The sequence below is a fragment of the Oncorhynchus nerka genome, linkage group LG13 (genome assembly GCF_034236695.1).
Source record: "Oncorhynchus nerka isolate Pitt River linkage group LG13, Oner_Uvic_2.0, whole genome shotgun sequence".
NCBI classification, from domain to species: Eukaryota; Metazoa; Chordata; class Actinopteri; order Salmoniformes; family Salmonidae; genus Oncorhynchus; species Oncorhynchus nerka.
Genome location: NC_088408.1, coordinates 35182914 through 35201807, shown reverse-complemented (window position 1 = coordinate 35201807; position 18894 = coordinate 35182914). Strand labels below are relative to the sequence as shown.

General features: G+C 43.7%; 1 pseudogene; it reads left to right on the top strand.

Moving 5' to 3' along the window:
- The first annotated feature begins 607 nt into the window (after positions 1-607).
- Positions 608-17796, top strand: LOC135574771 (DNA helicase MCM9-like; annotated as a pseudogene).
- Positions 17797-18894: the final 1098 nt, after the last annotated feature.

Here is an 18894-nt window from a genome sequence, read left to right as displayed (position 1 = left end):
TATTCAGTGTTCAGTTTATTAAAGGCATCATGAACACGTACCACGCTGCGCTTTGGTCTACTCCTTCTTCCACCAACGACAATCATTACAATTAGACTGCTGTCTGTAGTTATTTGCCTCAGTATATTTCATGATGTGTAACAGGGCAATGATGTGACCAATCTGTGTTTCAGGGCATTATTATTTAGTAAGCATAGTAAAGACTATTTCCAGCGGTGGTAATATCACTAGTAGCTGATCCGTCGTCGGTATAGGGGAATCATTTTTATGTTCATGTAAGATTTAAATGGAGGAAGCTGAGACGAGAGCAGCGCTGCTTTTCTTTCGATCCTATCAGTATCGACACAGGGTCTAACGACACACTTAGTCTCTCTTCTCTGTGTTTTGGGATCTTCGGCCATTACATTCATCCCTCTAGAGGAATTATCTTCCGGCTTTGTTTAGTGACTTACTTCAATATATTTTTGTAACTCACCAAAGTTGTTAGTGTTGACAAACACGTCTCTGCATCCACCAGTTGTTTCTCCAGAATAGAACACACAAACTCTGGTCCACGCGCATTTGTCTGACGCGAATGCATCTCCTAGCGTACAGAACTGACGCATTCATGTTAGCCGGACATACTATCACCAACCTGATAGATTACTGTCCACATTTGCCTCTACTACCAATTTCACCATCAGTTTACTAGCCAGACACTACAGATGAGCCCTTTGGGTCTATATGAGATGTCATCTGGCTGCATAGATCATTGCATACATTACACAGCTTGTTACATTTAAAGCATATTCCAGCCCTGCAGATCCATGATGTTGATAAACCTGAGCTGGTAGCTCTGATAGGGCAAGTGTTTGAGGCGTATGTAACAGAGCACCACACGATTGACATCATGCAGATCCTTCTGGTGCTTGATGAAGATGCCCACTACTCGGTGGTCAGCAACACCATGACGCTATTCGAAGCCAACATGGAGGTGGGAGACTACTTTAACGCCTACCCCAGCGACGCCCTTCACAGAGCCGCCAAGACTGTGTCAGTGAACTCAACACAGCAAGGCTGCCACAACACCACCTGCATGCCCGAATCACAGGTAAGGCGCCCTTAACATAGAGATCCAATTATATTAGTAGGGGGACTATATTATAGACCCTCAAAGTTCCAGAATGGGGTGAAAATGGCAGCCATATTGGTCAGTGCAAAATCCAAACCAGCAGAGCTATGTTTGGCAGAGAAACAGTTCATTCAGTCTCATTTACTGCCTTTAAAAAAGCATAGCTGATATGGCTGACTTGCTTAAACAAATGTGGTTTCTACTGACAATTGAGATGTACAAACTATGGCATAAGGGGACAATGAGTGGATAAGAGGCAATCCGTAATTTTGATTAAGACATTAATGGACGGACGTAGTCAATGTTCAGCACTTTTGAAACGTACAGCGATAGAATTCAGAACGTGGGCCGTTCTTACAGTATTCTCCCTGTACACCGTAGGATAAATAAAGGGGGCATATAAGCAGACAATAAAAGCTCTTACAATATCCGATGATGGCATTTCTCTAAAACAAGCTATAGGCTAAATAAATGTGCACCGCCAAGTCAGAACAGTAGGCTAAGTTATTAGGGGTAAAGGGAGCAAATTATTAGGGTGAGGCACATGAACTACTAACAGTTTACTGCACAACAAACACTTAGTGTTGCTTTCTTAGCTACCGTATACAGTGCATTTGGAAAGTATTCAGACCCTTTGACTTTTTCCACATTTTCTTACGTTACACTCTTTTTTGCATTAACTTTTTTGACTCATTACTTAAGCTGCTGCTATTCTTTATTATCTATCCTGTTGCCTAGTCCCTTTATTCCTAGTTATATGTACAGTTCATTCGGAAAGTATTCAGACCCCTTTTTTAAAACATTTTGTTACGTTACAGCCTTATTCTAAAATGGATTAAATGAAAATAACATATGAATCAATCTACACACTATACCCCATAATGACAAAGTGAAAACAGGTTTTCATATTGTTTTGCAAATGTATAAAAAAACTAAAACATAAATACTTTATTTACATATGTTCTCACTCTTTGCCCTGAGACTCTGAATTAAGCTCAGGTGCATCCTGTTTCCATTGATCATCCTTGAGATGTTTCTACAACTTGATTGGAGTACACCTGTTGTAAATTCAATTGATTTGTCACGTGCGTTGAAATGAGCGGACCAAGGCGCAGCGTGCGTAGAGTTCCACATATTTTAATAAATCGAAACTCACCAAACAAAACAAACACAAACGAAACGTAACGTTCTGGGCTGCTCACAGGCAGCTACACAAAAACAAGATCCCACAATCTAAGGTGGGAAAAAGGGCTGCCTCAGTATGATCTCCAATCAGAGACAACGATAAACTGATTGGGAACCATACTAGGGCAACAAAGAAGTAGAAACATAGATTTGCCCACCCAAGTCACACCCTGACCTAACGAAATAGAGAATAAACAAGGCTCTCTAAGGTCAGGGCGTGACATGATGTCTATATAAGATCCCAAAGTTGACAGTGCATGTCAGAGCAAAAACTGAGCCATGAGGTTGAAGGAATTGTCCGTAGAGCTCCAAAAAACAGGATTGTGTTGAAGCACAGATCTGCAACATTGAAGGTCCCCAAGAACGCAGTGGCCTCCATCATTCTTAAATGGAAGAAGTTTGGAACAACCAAGACTCTTCCTAGAGCTGGCCGTCCGGCCAAACTGAGCAATCGGGGAAGAAGGGCCTTGGTCACGGAGCTGACCAAGAACCCGATGGTCACTCTGACAGAGCTCCAGAGTTCCTCTGTGGAGATGGGAGAACCTTCCAGAAGGACAAGCATCTCGGCAGCACTCCACCAATCAGGCATTTGTGGTAGAGTGGCCAGACGGAAGCCACTCCTCAGTAAAAGGCACATGACAGCCTGCATGGAGTTTGCCAAAAGACACCTAAAGACTCTCAGACCATGAGAAACAAGATTCTTTGGTCTGATGAAACCAAGATTGAACTCTTTGGCCTGAATGACAAGCGTCATGTCTGGAGGAAACCAGGGACCATCCCTACGGTGAAGCATGGTGGTGGTAGCATCATGCTGTGGGGTTGTTTTTCAGCAGCAGGGACTGGGAGACTAGTCAGGATCAAGGGAAAGATGAACAGAGCAAAGAACAGAGAGATCCTTGATGAAAACCTGATCCAGAGTGCTCAGGACCTCAGACTGGGGCGAAGGTTCACCTTCCAACAGAACGACGACCCTAAGCACTCAACCAAGACAATGCAGGAGTGGCTTCGGGACCCTTTCCAACTTAACAGAGCTTTAAAGGATGGGAGAAACTCCCCAAATACAGGTGTGCCACGCTTGTAGCATCATACCCAAGAAGACTCAAAGCTTTAATCGCTACCAAAGGTGCTTCAACAAAGTACTGAGTAAAGGGTCTGAATACTTATGTAAATGTGCTATTTCAGTTTTTTTCTTTATACATTTGCAAAAATGTATAAAAACCTGTTTTTTCTTTGTCATTATGGGGTATTGTGTGTAGATTGATGAGGAACAAATATATGTAAATCATTTTAGAATAAGGCTGTAACATAACCTAAATGTGGAAAATGTCAAGAGGTTTGAATACATTCAGAATGCTCTGCACTCCCTGTCACATTACATAATTTATGCAGCAGCATACAGTACAAGACATTTTTGGACTCACCTTGTTGTGCTGTGTTCATGTGAACAGGAAGGTCGTGCAGAGGTCCTTCGTGTCTTCAAACGTTGTCATTTAAAGTTTGGCATTCTCTGGATTTATGGCGCTTTCAAGACAACTAGGAACTCTGAAAAAAAATCAAGGTTGAATTATGACGTCAGTGATAGGGGCCCACGTTCCCGACTTGGAATTCCGAGTTGGATGACCGTTCCAAACTTATTTTCCCAGTCGGAGCTTGTTTCTTTCAGAGTTTCCAGTTGTCTTGAACTCACTGAAGTCTGAGATTTCCCAGTTCCGAATTTCCAGTTGTTTCAAACACAGAAGAAGTCATGCTGGATTGGCAGCGTGGCCAATGTTGAATGTTCCTTTTTATCCTTTTAAGTTTGGAAAAGAGACCCTTAAACCCAGACTTGGACCCACACACTCACTCCACTGAGTAGCAGGCTAGTGATTGCTTTGCAATGCTTGCAGTTAGCCACTGATTCCTTCCAAACCACTCATTACTGAATTTGCGATTTCCACCTTGTTGTATAATGTTTATGTCCAACGGCCGATGAACACCGATACGTTTTATCTGTAATTTATCTTCATATGACAAGGATTGAAAAGGATATGACAGTAGATTGTTGACTTCCTTCATGATGATTCACCATTCTTTTGTTCTGTTCCACTATTCCGACCAGCAAAATAAAGGTCTGAACCGCTTAGAACCAAAACAAAGTACCGGTTTATACATTTTCCTGTGTCAGCCGTCCTAGGTCAACCTCCACACCTAATTACTTTAGCCATTGTGCACTGCAGTCTGGGGTCTCACTGGTACAGACAGCAGTGTTATAATTAGCCAGAGGATGCGCTTCAAAGGGCTCTTGGTGATGTAGCCGTGTGTGATCTGCTGGGGAATGTTACTACTACACGGCAATGTTTAAGGTCAGACCAATATCTTTCTCCTCGGGGTATGCTGGGCTCTTTTGATGACTCGATGTTTTCAACATGTTGCTCGCTCCGAAATACAAAGTATGTCTCTCTGTGGAGAGGACCGCTGTATGTGGGCTGCATCTTAAATCGGAGTTGTCTAATCTCACTGAGAAAATGGACAGGGCTTCGTGTAAAAGCACTGAAGATGTGGACGTACAATGTGAATGCCATTTAAGATGCTAGATGGAGAGAGATGATATGTTCCGTGAGTCCATGATAGCATTTGGTGGGCTGGAATATTGCATTGGATCCACCATAAAGGCCTATTTTCCTTTTATATTTTGTCAGTGCGTGGGATGTTTTCATCACAGAGCACATTTCTATTCTGCTGAGTGCAAACTTGAACATTGTGAAAGTTCTGTGCAACTTCCAGGGCGAGTTTACTGTGAACACTGAGGCTGTACCCGATTTAAGTTAGTTTTAACAGTGGCCAAGTAGGCTACTGTGGCTCATTGATCATAATGTAGGCATACCAGAGTGTCCTACCATCAAAAACAATCAAGAAAATGCATCCCATTACATTTTAACACGGAAATAGCTGTTCTATCATTCAGCCTACAGTAGCAGCCCATGTGTGGTGTTCAATGTAGGTCTACATTCCATGAGACTTTTGAAGAAAAGCTGCAGGGCTCGACATGAACCTGTTTATCCCCTTGTGACTGAAAATCTTGTTGTTTGATGCATAAAACAACTTTACAAAATAAAATGCCGCATTATTCACATACCATTATTACACAGAATCAAACAAGTTATACTACCCTCTGCCTATTGGCTACTTAGCTTATTCATGCCTATCTCAAAATACAACACTGCCTCTTTAAGACAAAAAAAACCTCTTTACCTGACTCACTTTTCAAAAATGTCAAGAAATGCACACATTTTGGGCTCTTGTAGGAAGCAGTCACGCCCTCATTGCTGACTACAAATGATCTATAAATGGGCTAATAACTCACTAACTAGCAAAGGATATGAACAAAAGTGCACAAGTTGCTACATGTAGCTCTCACTTTGATCTCAAAACAAACGCAATTTAATCACAACCGGTCATGCTGTAAAAACAGTTCAGTTCAAAGTGAATGGCACAGATCCATATATGGCAATGGTCTATTTGCATTTAGGCCTATTCCGGTTCTGATTGGTTATGGCACACGGGTCTGTGTAGAGTACGGGCCTAAATCGTGCAGTGTCAATGCAATATAATCATACACCGATGTGTCCTGCCTACAACAAAATATCTTGCATAGTTCGTATTGCATATTAAATATTGCATAGTTCGTTTTGGTTTCGATATGTTGCATTGAAAGTGGGTAATATTGTGTTGATTCGATCACAATTCCCATAGGAAAGGGAAACATTGATAGTGTTAACTAACATGGAACACTTTAGTTTAATCTCGTGCTTCTCTGTGCAGGCTGATATTTGTTCTGCACGGCAGTACCGGGGAGCTGCGCAGTGGTGGAAAAAGTACTCAATTATCATACTTGAGTAAAAGTAAAGATACCTTAATAGAAAATTACTCAACTAAAAGAGAAGTCACCCAGTAAAATGCTTGAGTAAAGGTCTAAAGATATTTGGTTTTAAATATACTTACATATCAAAAGTAAATGGAATTGCTAAAATGTACTTAAGTATCAAAAGTAAAAGTATAAGTCATTTCAAATTCTCTATATAAAGCAATCCAGACAGCACCATTTTATTGTTTTTTTTTAAATTGATGAATAGCCAGGGACACACTCCAACACCCAGACATAATTTACAAACGAAGCATTTGTGTTTAGTGAGTCTGCCAGACCAGAGGCAGTAGGGGTGACCAGGGATGTTCTCTTGATTAGTGTGTGAATTGGACCATTTTCCTGTCAAAATGTAACGAGTACTTTTGGGTGTCAGGGAAAATGTATTTAGTAAAAAGTATATTATTTTCATTAGGAATGTAGTGAAGTAAAAGTAAAAGTTGCCAAAAATATAAATAATAAAGTAAAGTACAGATACCCCAAAAACTACTTAAGTAGTACTTTAAAGCATTTTTACTTAAGTGCTTTACACCACTGGAGCTGTGTGCCCCCATAAGCGCGCAGCTTAGTGGGAACATTGCTTACAAGCCCTTAACCAATAATGCAGAGTTTTTTTTTTAAGTAAGTAAGAAAATATTTTCACAAAAACAAAACAAAAACAACAAAAAATTGTAACACAATAAAATAACGGTAACGAGGCTATATACACGAGTCAATGTGCGGGTGTACAGATTAATCAAGGTAATTGAGGTCATATGTACACTACCGTTTTTGAAAGAAAAGCAAACATTTTTGTTCATTAAAAAAACATCAAATTGATCTGAAATACAGTGTAGACATTTTTAATGTTGTAAATTTACGATTGTAGCTGGAAACAGCTGATTTTTTATGGATAATCTACAATATCTACAGAGGCCCATTATCAGCAACAATCACTCCTGTGTTCCAATGGCATGTTGTGTTAGCTAATCCAAGTTGATCATTTTAAAAGGCTAATTGATCATTAGAAAACCCTTTTTGCAATTATGTTAGTCACAGCTGAAAACTGTTGTCCTGATTAAAGAAGCAATACAACTGGCCTTCTTTAGACTAGTTGAGTATCTGGAGCATCAGCATTTGTGGGTTTGATTACAGGCTCAACATGGCCAGAAACAAAGCACTTTCCTCTGAAACTCATCAGTCTATTCTTGTTCTGAGAAATGAAGGCTATTCCATGTGGAGAAATTGCCAAGAAACTGAAGATCTCGTGCAATACTGTGTACTACTCCCTTCACAGAACAGAGCAAACTGGCTCTAACCAGAATAGAAAGAGGAGTGGGAGGCCCCGGTGGACAACTGAGGAAGAGGACAAGTACTTTAGAGTGTCTAGTTTGAGAAACAGACACCTCACAAGTCCTCAACTGGCAGTTTCAATAAAGAGTACCCCTAAAACACCAGTCTCAACATCAACAGTAAAGCGGCGACTCCGGGATGCTGGCCTTATTTTAGATTAATTCAGACTATTTTTAGAAGTGTATACTGACTATGTTGTTGCTACGGCGTCTCAATAGGAACAAACAGTAATATTTTACATTTTTAAGCAAAGGTCTTTGAAGGGAGTATGCGAGGCACAGACATTTACTTCGCCTAACTAAGTTCTGCTAGGAGCAAACCAAACCTAATATGCGGGCGATTTTAAGCTACCTGTTAAAATAAAAGATGGCTAGGCTTCTCCCTTAGAACTCTCTCCATTAGGTACTTTTATCCACTGAAAATCAATACTGTAGGCTACTTAACAGATGTACAGCAAGGCAACAACTTGTGCCAGATGTGTAGGCCAAGCATTTTTTCAATCTTCTATGTAGTGTGTTTTATTTGACTCATGCAAGATGTAAGCGATCTCTCCTCAATACAAGAGTGGGTAGAGATCCCCATCTGGTGGTGTATATTGAGCATGACAAGTAATGCTGAACTTGAGCACATGACGGCACACATTTAGTCCCTTGTACTCCAGGACCTTGGTCACACTGGTGCGGATGACCGTGTCTGTTACGAACAGGAAGTGACCCGCGTTCCGAGACTTGGGGATGTTGGTGCAGTTGTATTATCAATTTTTATTTAAAGTCTAGTCCAGTGCTCCTTGGTCTATTTGATGTCCATAACCTTAACCTTCTCTGCTGAATGTGTCATCACGCCTCAGATCTTCCTCTGTGTCCAGAGCTCACCAGGGAGAACATCCCCAAGTCTCGGAACGCAGGTCACTTCCTGTTCAAATCAAATCAAATCAAATTTTATTTGTCACATACACATGGTTAGCAGATGTTAATGCGAGTGTAGCGAAATGCTTGTGCTTCTAGTTCCGACAATGCAGTGATAACCAACAAGTAATCTAACTAACAATTCCAAAACTACTGTCTTATACACAGTGTAAGGGGATAAGGAATATGTACATAAGGATATATGAATGAGTGATGGTACAGAGCAGCATACAGTAGATGGTATCGAGTACAGTATATACATATGAGATGAGTATGTAGACAAAGTAAACAAAGTGGCATAGTTAAAGTGGCTAGTGACATAAGAATGCAGTCGATGATCTAGAGTACAGTATATACATATGCATATGAGATGAATAATGTAGGGTAAGTAACATTATATAAGGTAGCATTGTTTAAAGTGGCTAGTGATATATTTACATCATTTCCCATTATTAAAGTGGCTGGAGTTGGGTCAGTGTCAATGACAGTGTGTTGGCACTGTCATTGACACTGACCCACTGTCTGTTCGTAACAGACACGGTCATCCGCACCAGTGTGACCAAGGTCCTGGAGTACAAGGGACTAAATGTGTGCCGTTATGTGCTCTAAGTGCCGTAATGTGCTCTCCCTGCAAACTGACTTGCCCACCTACTGCCGGATGGAGCTCCCACCTACTGCCCCAACCAGGACCTCTGCAACTCCAAGTTCACCTGCCACCAAGTTCACCTACCCAGCAGCTTGCAGGGACTAACCGCAGATTAAGATCCATGAGCAGGTGATTGACTGGCTGGGGGACAAGGGGCTGTAGCTCTGTTTTACACATTGTATAACCCTACTGTGGGTTGAAGGTGGAATAGCCTGTTAAATAACATCTGCAAACAGAAATTGTAAGCCTATATTTGATCAGACTGCGGCCCCCCTTTCCCTGCTGATCTGGGTGTCCAGGTTCAGGCTGTCTGTGGGCAGTATTCCATGGTGGTCATTCTGGAGGATGATCTGGGTGTCCAGGTTCAGGCTGTCTGTGGGCAGTATTCCATGGTGGTCATTCTGGAGGATCATCTGGGTGTCCAGGTTCAGGCTGTCTGTGGGCAGTATTCCATGGTGGTCATTCTGGAGGATCATCTGGGTGTCCAGGTTCAGGCTGTCTGTGGGCAGTATTCCATGGTGGTCATTCTGGAGGGTGATCTGGGTGTCCAGGTTCAGGCTGTCTGTGGGCAGTATTCCATGGTGGTCATTCTGGAGGATGATCTGGGTGTCCAGGTTCAGGCTGTCTGTGGGCAGTATTCCATGGTGGTCATTCTGGAGGATCATCTGGTGGACAGCTGTAAATCAGGTAACACTGGTCACTATGACTTCACTTCCCACTGGGCACAGATGTCAATTCAATGTCTATTCCACGTTGGTTCAACATAACTTGATTCAACCAGTGTGTGCCCAGTGGGTTATCACTATGATGCAGTATTACAGTTGGCGTCACAGTGTGATTTGTTATATAAAGGATGTTGTCATATTATGGGATTTTTAAAAAACAATTATTTGTTTTGCAGAGGTGACATCATTATGTTGCCAGGTAGATTGTGACATCACTGAGTATTGGAATTCCACAGTGTGATGTGTGACCAATGTTGTCATAATACTGTATGATATATGGATGTTACATTGGGGTGTCATTTTGTTTATGATAACATCACAATACTGTATGATTGGCTTTCACCCAAGATTAAGTCATAATAGATGAATAGGAGTCTTTTTTAATGAATAGGAATGTTTTTAAAGGGATTAGTGACATCACAATGAATGTTGGGCTGATTTTCTAAAATCTCATTATTGTAATTAAAATTGTCAACAAGACGATGTCACAGTGCATGGAGTAGTTTGTCAGCGATGGAAGCCCCTGTATGAGGGCGCACATTGTCAACTGGATCTAGTGTTGAAAGCCAACTTTATTGAAGTGAACAATGAGCAGACCATGGCAGCTCTGGTCTTAGAGGACATGCAGAAGGAGTTTGACTAGCTCTGGGACAATTGCAAACATGACCCTATGTGTGTAAACTGAACACTCGGACAACCATCTTGGCAGCATCCAACCCTTAAGGGCCAGGAGGACCCCAACGTGCCTGTGTCGGTCAACGTGGCCCTTGCCAGATCCCTGTTCAGCCGTTTTGACCTGGTCCTGGTCCTACTGGATGTTAGAGATTGATTCAGACCTGGAAAACCAGGTGGTAGGACTCTCCGGCCAATTAATGACATAGGATCAGTTGAAGTACAGAACAGGGATCGAATAAAACCATCTCTCTAGAAGTGGAGTGTAATAGCACTGCTCTTAGTGCCTGAGATATCCACCAATTACAGAGGAGAATCACTGGGATATGATATCGGTAAGTTAAGCTACGCTACGCTGCAAATTAGACTTGAGACCTCGTCTGGTCTCTTCCCCGGAAGCCAGCACATGATGATTTGCTTAATATAATTCCCACACTACTTGCATGAGGAAGAGCTATGTTGAATAAAAGCCAATGATGTATACTCTCTACGTCATCGCTCCAGTTTAATTGCTGAAGGCCGGGTCCTACTCATTAGGGAAAAATGTAGCAAAAAATGTTTTGCAATTGAAAACAATTCTTAATAAACAAGTTCAGGTAGTCCCTTCCTGTTTTCAGTCCTTCTGTCTGGTGACTTGTAAGTAAGCATTTCACGGTAAGGTTGTATTCGGCACATGTGACAAATGCACATTTGATTTGATAATGAATACGACCCTGATAATAATAACGCCTTCATCTGCCCTCCAGGAGTTCCCAGCCAGTCATAGGAGTCTCTGTGGTGCATGGAGAAGATGAAGGCCTATATCTGCCTTACCAAGGGGCTGCAGCCGCGGGTGTCTGAGGAGGCCAACTCCATTCTGTCTAGAGGCTACTACCAGTTGCAGAAGCAAACCGCATGCAGGAGAGCCTCAGCCGCCTCGCAGAGCGCGGGACAAATATAATATCATTATTTTCCTTCTGCACTCAATTAAGTTTAGGTAATTTACTAAGGTGTTTAATATTTACTGAAACTGTAATAATTCATATTTAGAATAATATTTATGTTTCCCTTGGTCCCTTGCAGCACGTGCCAGGTTGATGTTTCCATGTGCAGGATGCTGTTGTCGAGGTCTCTGTCACGGAGTGCACTACGCAGCTAGGAAACCGTGATATGACGTCACATTTTTCAATTTCATTGAGTGTAATGTCTTTAGCCCAACACTTCAGGACACGCATCACATGAAATGGAAATGGAAAGGCAAGTGTCTGGGAGATTGGTTGTGTGTCTGAGCCTTAGGGGGCGCTCTCCTGGGAGATAGAAATGCTCTGCACATGTCATTTCCTGACAACCCCAGTCAGCAGTACCGGACACAGTGTCAGTTCGTTCTGGAGGGACTCCAGCTCCTACACATCCTCAACAAGGAGATGGACAGGATCTCAAGGTGAGACGATGAGCGCGAGTTATAATTGTGGAGACTCAAAGGACAACGTTTTGTGGTGTATGAACCTATGCAGAACTGGAAAATGGGAAACCTGTCAAGAGTACGAAATGCCCAGACTAAGCACACACACATACTATTTTCAAACTACACTGAACAAATTATATAAATGCAACATGCAGCAATTTCAAAGGTTTTACTGAGTTACAGTTCATATATGGAAATCAGTCAATTGAAATAAATTCATTAGGCCCTAATCTATGGATTTCACCTAACTGGGAATACAGATATGCATCTGTTGGTCACAGATACCTTTAAAGAAAAAAAGGTAGGAATGTGGATCAGAAAACCAGTCAGTATCTGGTGTGACCTTTATTTGCCTCATGCAGCACCAAATCTCCTTCACATAGAGTTGATCAAGCTGTTGATTGTTGCCTGTGTAATGTTGTCCCACTCCTCTTCAATGGCTGTGCGAAGTTGCTGGATATTGGAACTGGAACACGCTGTCATACACATCGATCCAGAGCATCCCAAAGTTGTTCAAGGGGTGACATATCTGGGACATTTTGAGCTTCCACAAATTGTGTACAGATCCTTGCGACATGGTATTGTGCATTATCATGCTAAAACCTGGGCTGATGGCGGCGGATGAATGGCATGACAATGGGCCTCAGGATCTCGTCACGGTATTTCTGTGCATTCACATTGCCATCGATAAAATGCAATTCTGTTCGTTGTCCGTAGCTTAAACCCACCACCACCACGGGGCACTCTGTTCACAACGTTGACATCAGTAAACTGCTCACCCACACAACGCCATACACGCTGCCTGCTATCTACCCGGTACAGTTGAAACTGGGATTCATCTGTGAAGATGACACTTCTCCAGCATGCCAGTGACCATTGAAGGTGAGTATTTGCCCACTGAAGTCGCTTACGACACACCGAACGGCCAAGACCCTGGTAAGGATGACGAGCACGCAGATGAGCTTCCCAGAGAGGGGTTCTGACCGTGCAGAAATTCTTCAGTTGTGCAAATCCACAGTTTCATCAGCTGTCCGGGGCACTGGTCTCAGACGATTCCGCAGGTGAAGAAGCCGGATGTTGAGGTCCTGGACTGGCATGGTTACACCTAGTCTGCGGTTGTGAGGCCGTTTGGAAGTACTGCCAAATTCTCTAAAACTACGTTGGAGGCAGCTTATGGTAGAGAAATTAACATTCAGTTATCTGTCAACAGCTGTGGTGGACATTCCTGCAGTCAGCATGCCAATTCCTCTCTCTCAAAACAAGAGACATCTGTGGTATTGTGATAAAACTGCACATTTTAGAGTTGCCTTTTATTGTCCCCAGCACAAGGTGAACCTATGTAATAATCATGCTGTTTAATCATATTATTGATATACCACACCTGTCAGGTGGATGAATTATCTTGGCAAATGAGAAATTCTCACTTACAGGGATGTGAACTAATTTGTGCACAACATTTGAGAGAAATAAGCTTTTTGTGCGTATGGAACATTTCTGGGATCTTTAATTTCAGCTCATGAAACATGGGACCAACACTTTACATGTTGCGTTTATATTTTTGTTCAGTATAAATCCCACTTATCAGAAGCATCAGAAGCCTCTTCCCTAAGTTTGTTTTACTCACTGCTTTAGCACACTCTGCTAACCCTGATGTCCTTGCCGTGTCTGAATCCTGGCTCAGGAAAGTCAACAAAAATTCTGAGATTTCCATACCCAACTATAACATTTTCTGTCAAGATAGAACTGCCAAAGGGGGAGGAGTTGCAGTCTACTGTAGAGATAGCCTGCAAAGTAATGTCATACTTTCCAGGTCCATACCCAAACAGTTCGAACTACTCATTTAAAAAATGACTCTCTCCAGAAATAAGTCTCTCACTGTTGCCGCCTGCTACCGACCCCCCTCAGCGAGCAGACCTTTCTAATCGACCTGGCCCGGGTATCCTGGAAGGATATTGACCTCATCCCGTCAGTTGAGGATGCCTGGTCATTCTTTAAAAGTAACTTCCTCACCATTTTAGATAAGCATGCTCTGTTAAAAAAAAAATGCAGAACTAAGAACAGATACAGCCCTTGGTTCACTCGAGACCTGACTGCCCTCGACCAGCAAAAAAACGTCCTGTGGCGGACTGCAATAGCATCGAATAGTTCCCGCGATATGCAACTGTTCAGGGAAGTCAGGAACCAATACACGCAGTCAGTCAGGAAAGCAAAGGCCAGCTTCTTCAGGCAGAAATTTGCATCCTGTAGCTCTAACTCCAAAACAAGAACAAGAACAAGAGCACCTCCTCCCAGCTGCCCACTGCACTGAGGCTAGGTAACACGGTCACCACCGATAAATCCATGATTATCGAAAACTTCAACAAGCATTTCTCAACGGCTGGCTATGCCTTCCACCTGGCTCCCCCCCCCCCCCCCCGCAGCTACTCGCCGAAGCCTCTCCAGGTTCTCCTTTACCAAAATCCAGATAGCAGATGTTCTGAAAGAGCTGCAAAACCTGGAACCCGTACAAATCAGCTGGGCTTGACAATCTGGACCCTCTATTTCTGAAACTATCTGCCGCCATTGTCGCAACCCCTATTACCAGCCTGTTCAACCTCTCTTTTATATCGTCTGAGATCCCCAAGGATTGGAATGCTGCCGCAGTCATCCCCCTCTTCAAAGGGGGTGACACCCTGGACTCAAACTGTTACAGACCTATATCCATCCTGCCCTGCCTATCTAAGGTCTTTGAAAGCCAAGTCAACAAACAGGTCACTGACCATCTCGAATCCCACCGTACCTTCTCCGCTGTGCAATCTGGTTTCCGGTACTAAACGATATCATAACCGCCATCGATAAAAGACAGTACTGTGCAGCCGTCTTCATCGACCTGGCCAAGGCTTTCGACTCTGTCAATCACCATATTCTTATCGGCAGACTCAGTAGCCTCGGTTTTTCTAATGACTGCCTTGCCTGGTTCACCAACTACTTTGCAGACAGAGTTCAGTGTGTCAAATCGGAGGGCATGCTGTCCGGTCCTCTGGCAGTCTCTATGGGGGTGCCACAGGGTTCAATTCTCGGGCCGACTCTTTTCTCTGTATATATCAATGATGTTGCTCTTGCTGCGGGCGATTCACTGATCCACCTCTACGCAGACGACACTATTCTGTATACTTCCGGCCCGTCCTTGGACACTGTGCTATCTAACCTCCAAACGAGCTTCAATGCCATACAACACTCCTTCCGTGGCCTCCAACTGCTCTTAAATGCTAGTAAAACCAAATGCATGCTTTTCAACCGTTCGCTGCCTGCACCCGCACGCCCGACTAGCATCACCACCCTGGATGGTTTCCGACCTAGAATATGTGGACATCTATAAGTACCTAGGTGTCTGGCTAGACTGTAAACTCTCCTTCCAGACTCATATCAAACATCTCCAATCTAAAATAAAATCTAGAGTCGGCTTTCTATTCCGCAACAAAGCCTCCTTCACTCACGCCGCCAAACCTACGCTAGTAAAACTGACTATCCTACCGATCCTCGACTTCGGCGATGTCATCTACAAAATAGCTTCCAATACTCTACTCAGCAAACTGGATTCAGTTTATCACAGTGCCATCCGTTTTGTTACTAAAGCACCTTATACCACCCACCACTGCGACCTGTATGCTCTAGTCGGCTGGCCCTCGCTACATATTCGTCGCCAGACTCACTGGCTCCAGGTCATCTACAAGTCCATGCTAGGTAAAGCTCCGCCTTATCTCAGTTCACTGGTCACGATGGCAACACCCACCCGTAGCACGCGCTCCAGCAGGTGTATCTCACTGATCATCCCTAAAGCCAACACCTCATTTGGCCGCCTTTCGTTCCAGTTCTCTGCTGCCTGTGACTGGAACGAATTGCAAAAATCGCTGAAGTTGGAGACTTTTATCTCCCTCACCAACTTCAAACATCTGCTATCTGAGCAGCTAACCGATTGCTGCAGCTGTACATAGTCTATCGTTAAATAGCCCACCCAATTTTACCTACCTCATCCCCATACTGTTTATATTTATTTACTTTTCTGCTCTTTTGCACACCAATATCTCTACCTGTACATGACCATCTGATCATTTATCACTCCAGTGTTAATCTGCTAAATTGTAATTATTCGCCTACCTCCTCATGCCTTTTGCACACAATGTATATAGACTCTTTTTGTTCTTTTTTTTCTACTGTGTTATTGACTTGTTAATTGTTTACTCCATGTGTAACTCTGTGTTGTCTGTTCACACTGCTATGCTTTATCTTGGCCAGGTCGCAGTTGCGAATGAGAACATGTTCTCAACTAGCCTACCTGGTTAAATAAAGGTGAAATATAAATGTTAAAAACTTATAACATCTCCCCACCAACATATTATCTCTAAACCCTAGCCCAGTGAAAATACTGAATACAATTCTCCGTGAAGGATTAAGAATTCCCTCTCATATACAGAGTCATTGTGCTTTCTTTAGGCTGCAGAATAATGGGCCATGCTCCCCTAAAGTAGAACATAAAAATGTACTCCTCTGCACAACACAGTGATCTGAGCATTGGTTGTCATTACGTAGAGAAGAGCTCCAACGCTCCAATAAGGGGTCCGTGGTGCTCTGACATCACCACGGACTCAGAGAGTGGACTGGACTGGTTCCACTCACTGGCCAGCCCAGTGGGGGAAGGAGTCACCACCTCACCCATTACAACATCCACACAACACAACCGCAACATCCACACAAGATAACCACAACTCTTCCTCAAAGCAGGCCCGAAACCTGCCATCTAGACCATCTAGAGCAGGCCTTCTCCACAGACTCCCTGCCCTCCCACAGCACACCTCGAGCAGGGAAGAAATGCAACTCAAAGAAGAACTATGTCCCTTGTAACGTTCCGTCTGGAGACCAAGACCCCTCTGATACTGTGGGGGCATGGGGAGAAGAACTGCACTCTTAGTTCACAGGGTTCACATTTAAGGCAAGAGATAATATGTCCCACACTAAACCTCTCCCCTTATCCTGACAGCTCAGACTTTCAAACAGAGCATAGAGGTCCACATAGCAAAGCAAACCCAGAGAATAGAGACAATCATAACATAGCTTCTTCTGCTACAGAGAAAGACTGAACAGAAAAGGGAGTGAGAAACAGTGTTACAATGACAGGCCAGCAGAGGGCAGCAGTGCAGCCAAGAAGTTGAGACTGAGGGTTCAGTCTGACGATAAATACTTTTTCACTGAGGTGTCATGTGACCTGAGCCCAGAGGTCCCAGGGCAGAGGGTGGTAGTGATAGTGGGGGTAGGGGTCATGGGACAGAGCAGAAACGCCAGCAGCTGCTGAGCAGACCAAGCAATATGGCTCCAGGTGAGAACAGATGTACATCAACAACCCCCACAGAGCCCCCACCACCCCCAATTCAAGCCAGACCACCCAAAGCCCGCTGTGGCGACCTCTACCCTGGCCAAACTCTCCAGGTTCTCCTCCACAACCACAAAAGACCAGGAAGTTTACAACCCCAAAAACAACTCCTACATCAGGGGCTCAGGTAACCTCCTCCATAGAGCTTAAAGCAGGGCAACAGGACACAAGGACACAAGCTATCACCAACATACAGCAGAGGACAGGGACGCAAGCTAAAGCCTCTACAGAGGATAGGACTGAGGCTAGGGTTAGTGGAGGCAAAGACTTACGGACAGTCAACAGTAAGGGCCAGACCCCTGCTGGAGATTCTGCTGGCAACCCTAAAAAGAGGAAGTGTTTTGGGCTGGGCTTTTCTCTGGCTTCTCTATGTTCTGCTCCTCCAACTTCGATGATGATGATTTGGATGTGGACTGGGACAAGGAGTCAGTAAAAAAAGCAAAAATGACACAATGTTTGAAACAGTAATGTACTGAATATTATTTGTGACTTGTCACTGTGTGTGTACATGCATGCGTGTGTGTTGTATTCTCACAAATTTGTATAAATATGCAGATCCGTGTTTGATAATGAGATTCATTATTGACTTGATGTCGTACTGCTGGCTATTGAACAGGAATTATGCCATAGATACAATCTTGTGAAACTATTTATTCTCTAAATTAAACCTGTGTCACAATACCTGTCTCTAACCACTAGGCTACCTGTCTCTAACCACTAGGCTACCTGTCTCTAACCACTAGGCTACCTGTCTCTAACCACAAGGCTACCTGTCTCTACCCACTAGGCTACCTGTCTCTACCCACTAGGCTACCTGTCTCTAACCACTAGGCTACCTGTCTCTAACCACTAGGCTACCTGTCTCTAACCACTAGGCTACCTGTCTCTAACCGCTAGGCTACCTGTCTCTACCCACTAGGCTACCTGTCTCTACCCACTAGGCTACCTGTCTCTAACCACTAGGCTACCTGTCTCTACCCACTAGGCTACCTGTCTCTAACCACTAGACTACCTGTCTCTAACCACTAGACTACCTGTCTCTAACCACTAGGCTACCTGTCTCTAACCACTAGGCTACCTGTCTCTACCCACTAGGCTACCTGTCTCTAACCACTAGACTACCTGTCTCTAACCACTAGGCTACCTGTCTCTACCCACTAGGCTACCTGTCTCTACCCACTAGACTACCTGTCTCTAACCACTAGGCTACCTGTCTCTACCCACTAGGCTACCTGTCTCTACCCACTAGGCTACCTGTCTCTACCCACTAGGCTACCTGTCTCTAACCACTAGGCTACCTGTCTCTAACCACTAGGCTACCTGTCTCTACCCACTAGGCTACCTGTCTCTACCCACTAGGCTACCTGTCTCTACCCACTAGGCTACCTGTCTCTAACCACTAGGCTACCTGTCTCTACCCACTAGGCTACCTGTCTCTACCCACTAGACTACCTGTCTCTAACCACTAGGCTACCTGTCTCTACCCACTAGGCTACCTGTCTCTACCCACTAGGCTACCTGTCTCTACCCACTAGGCTACCTGTCTCTACCCACTAGACTACCTGT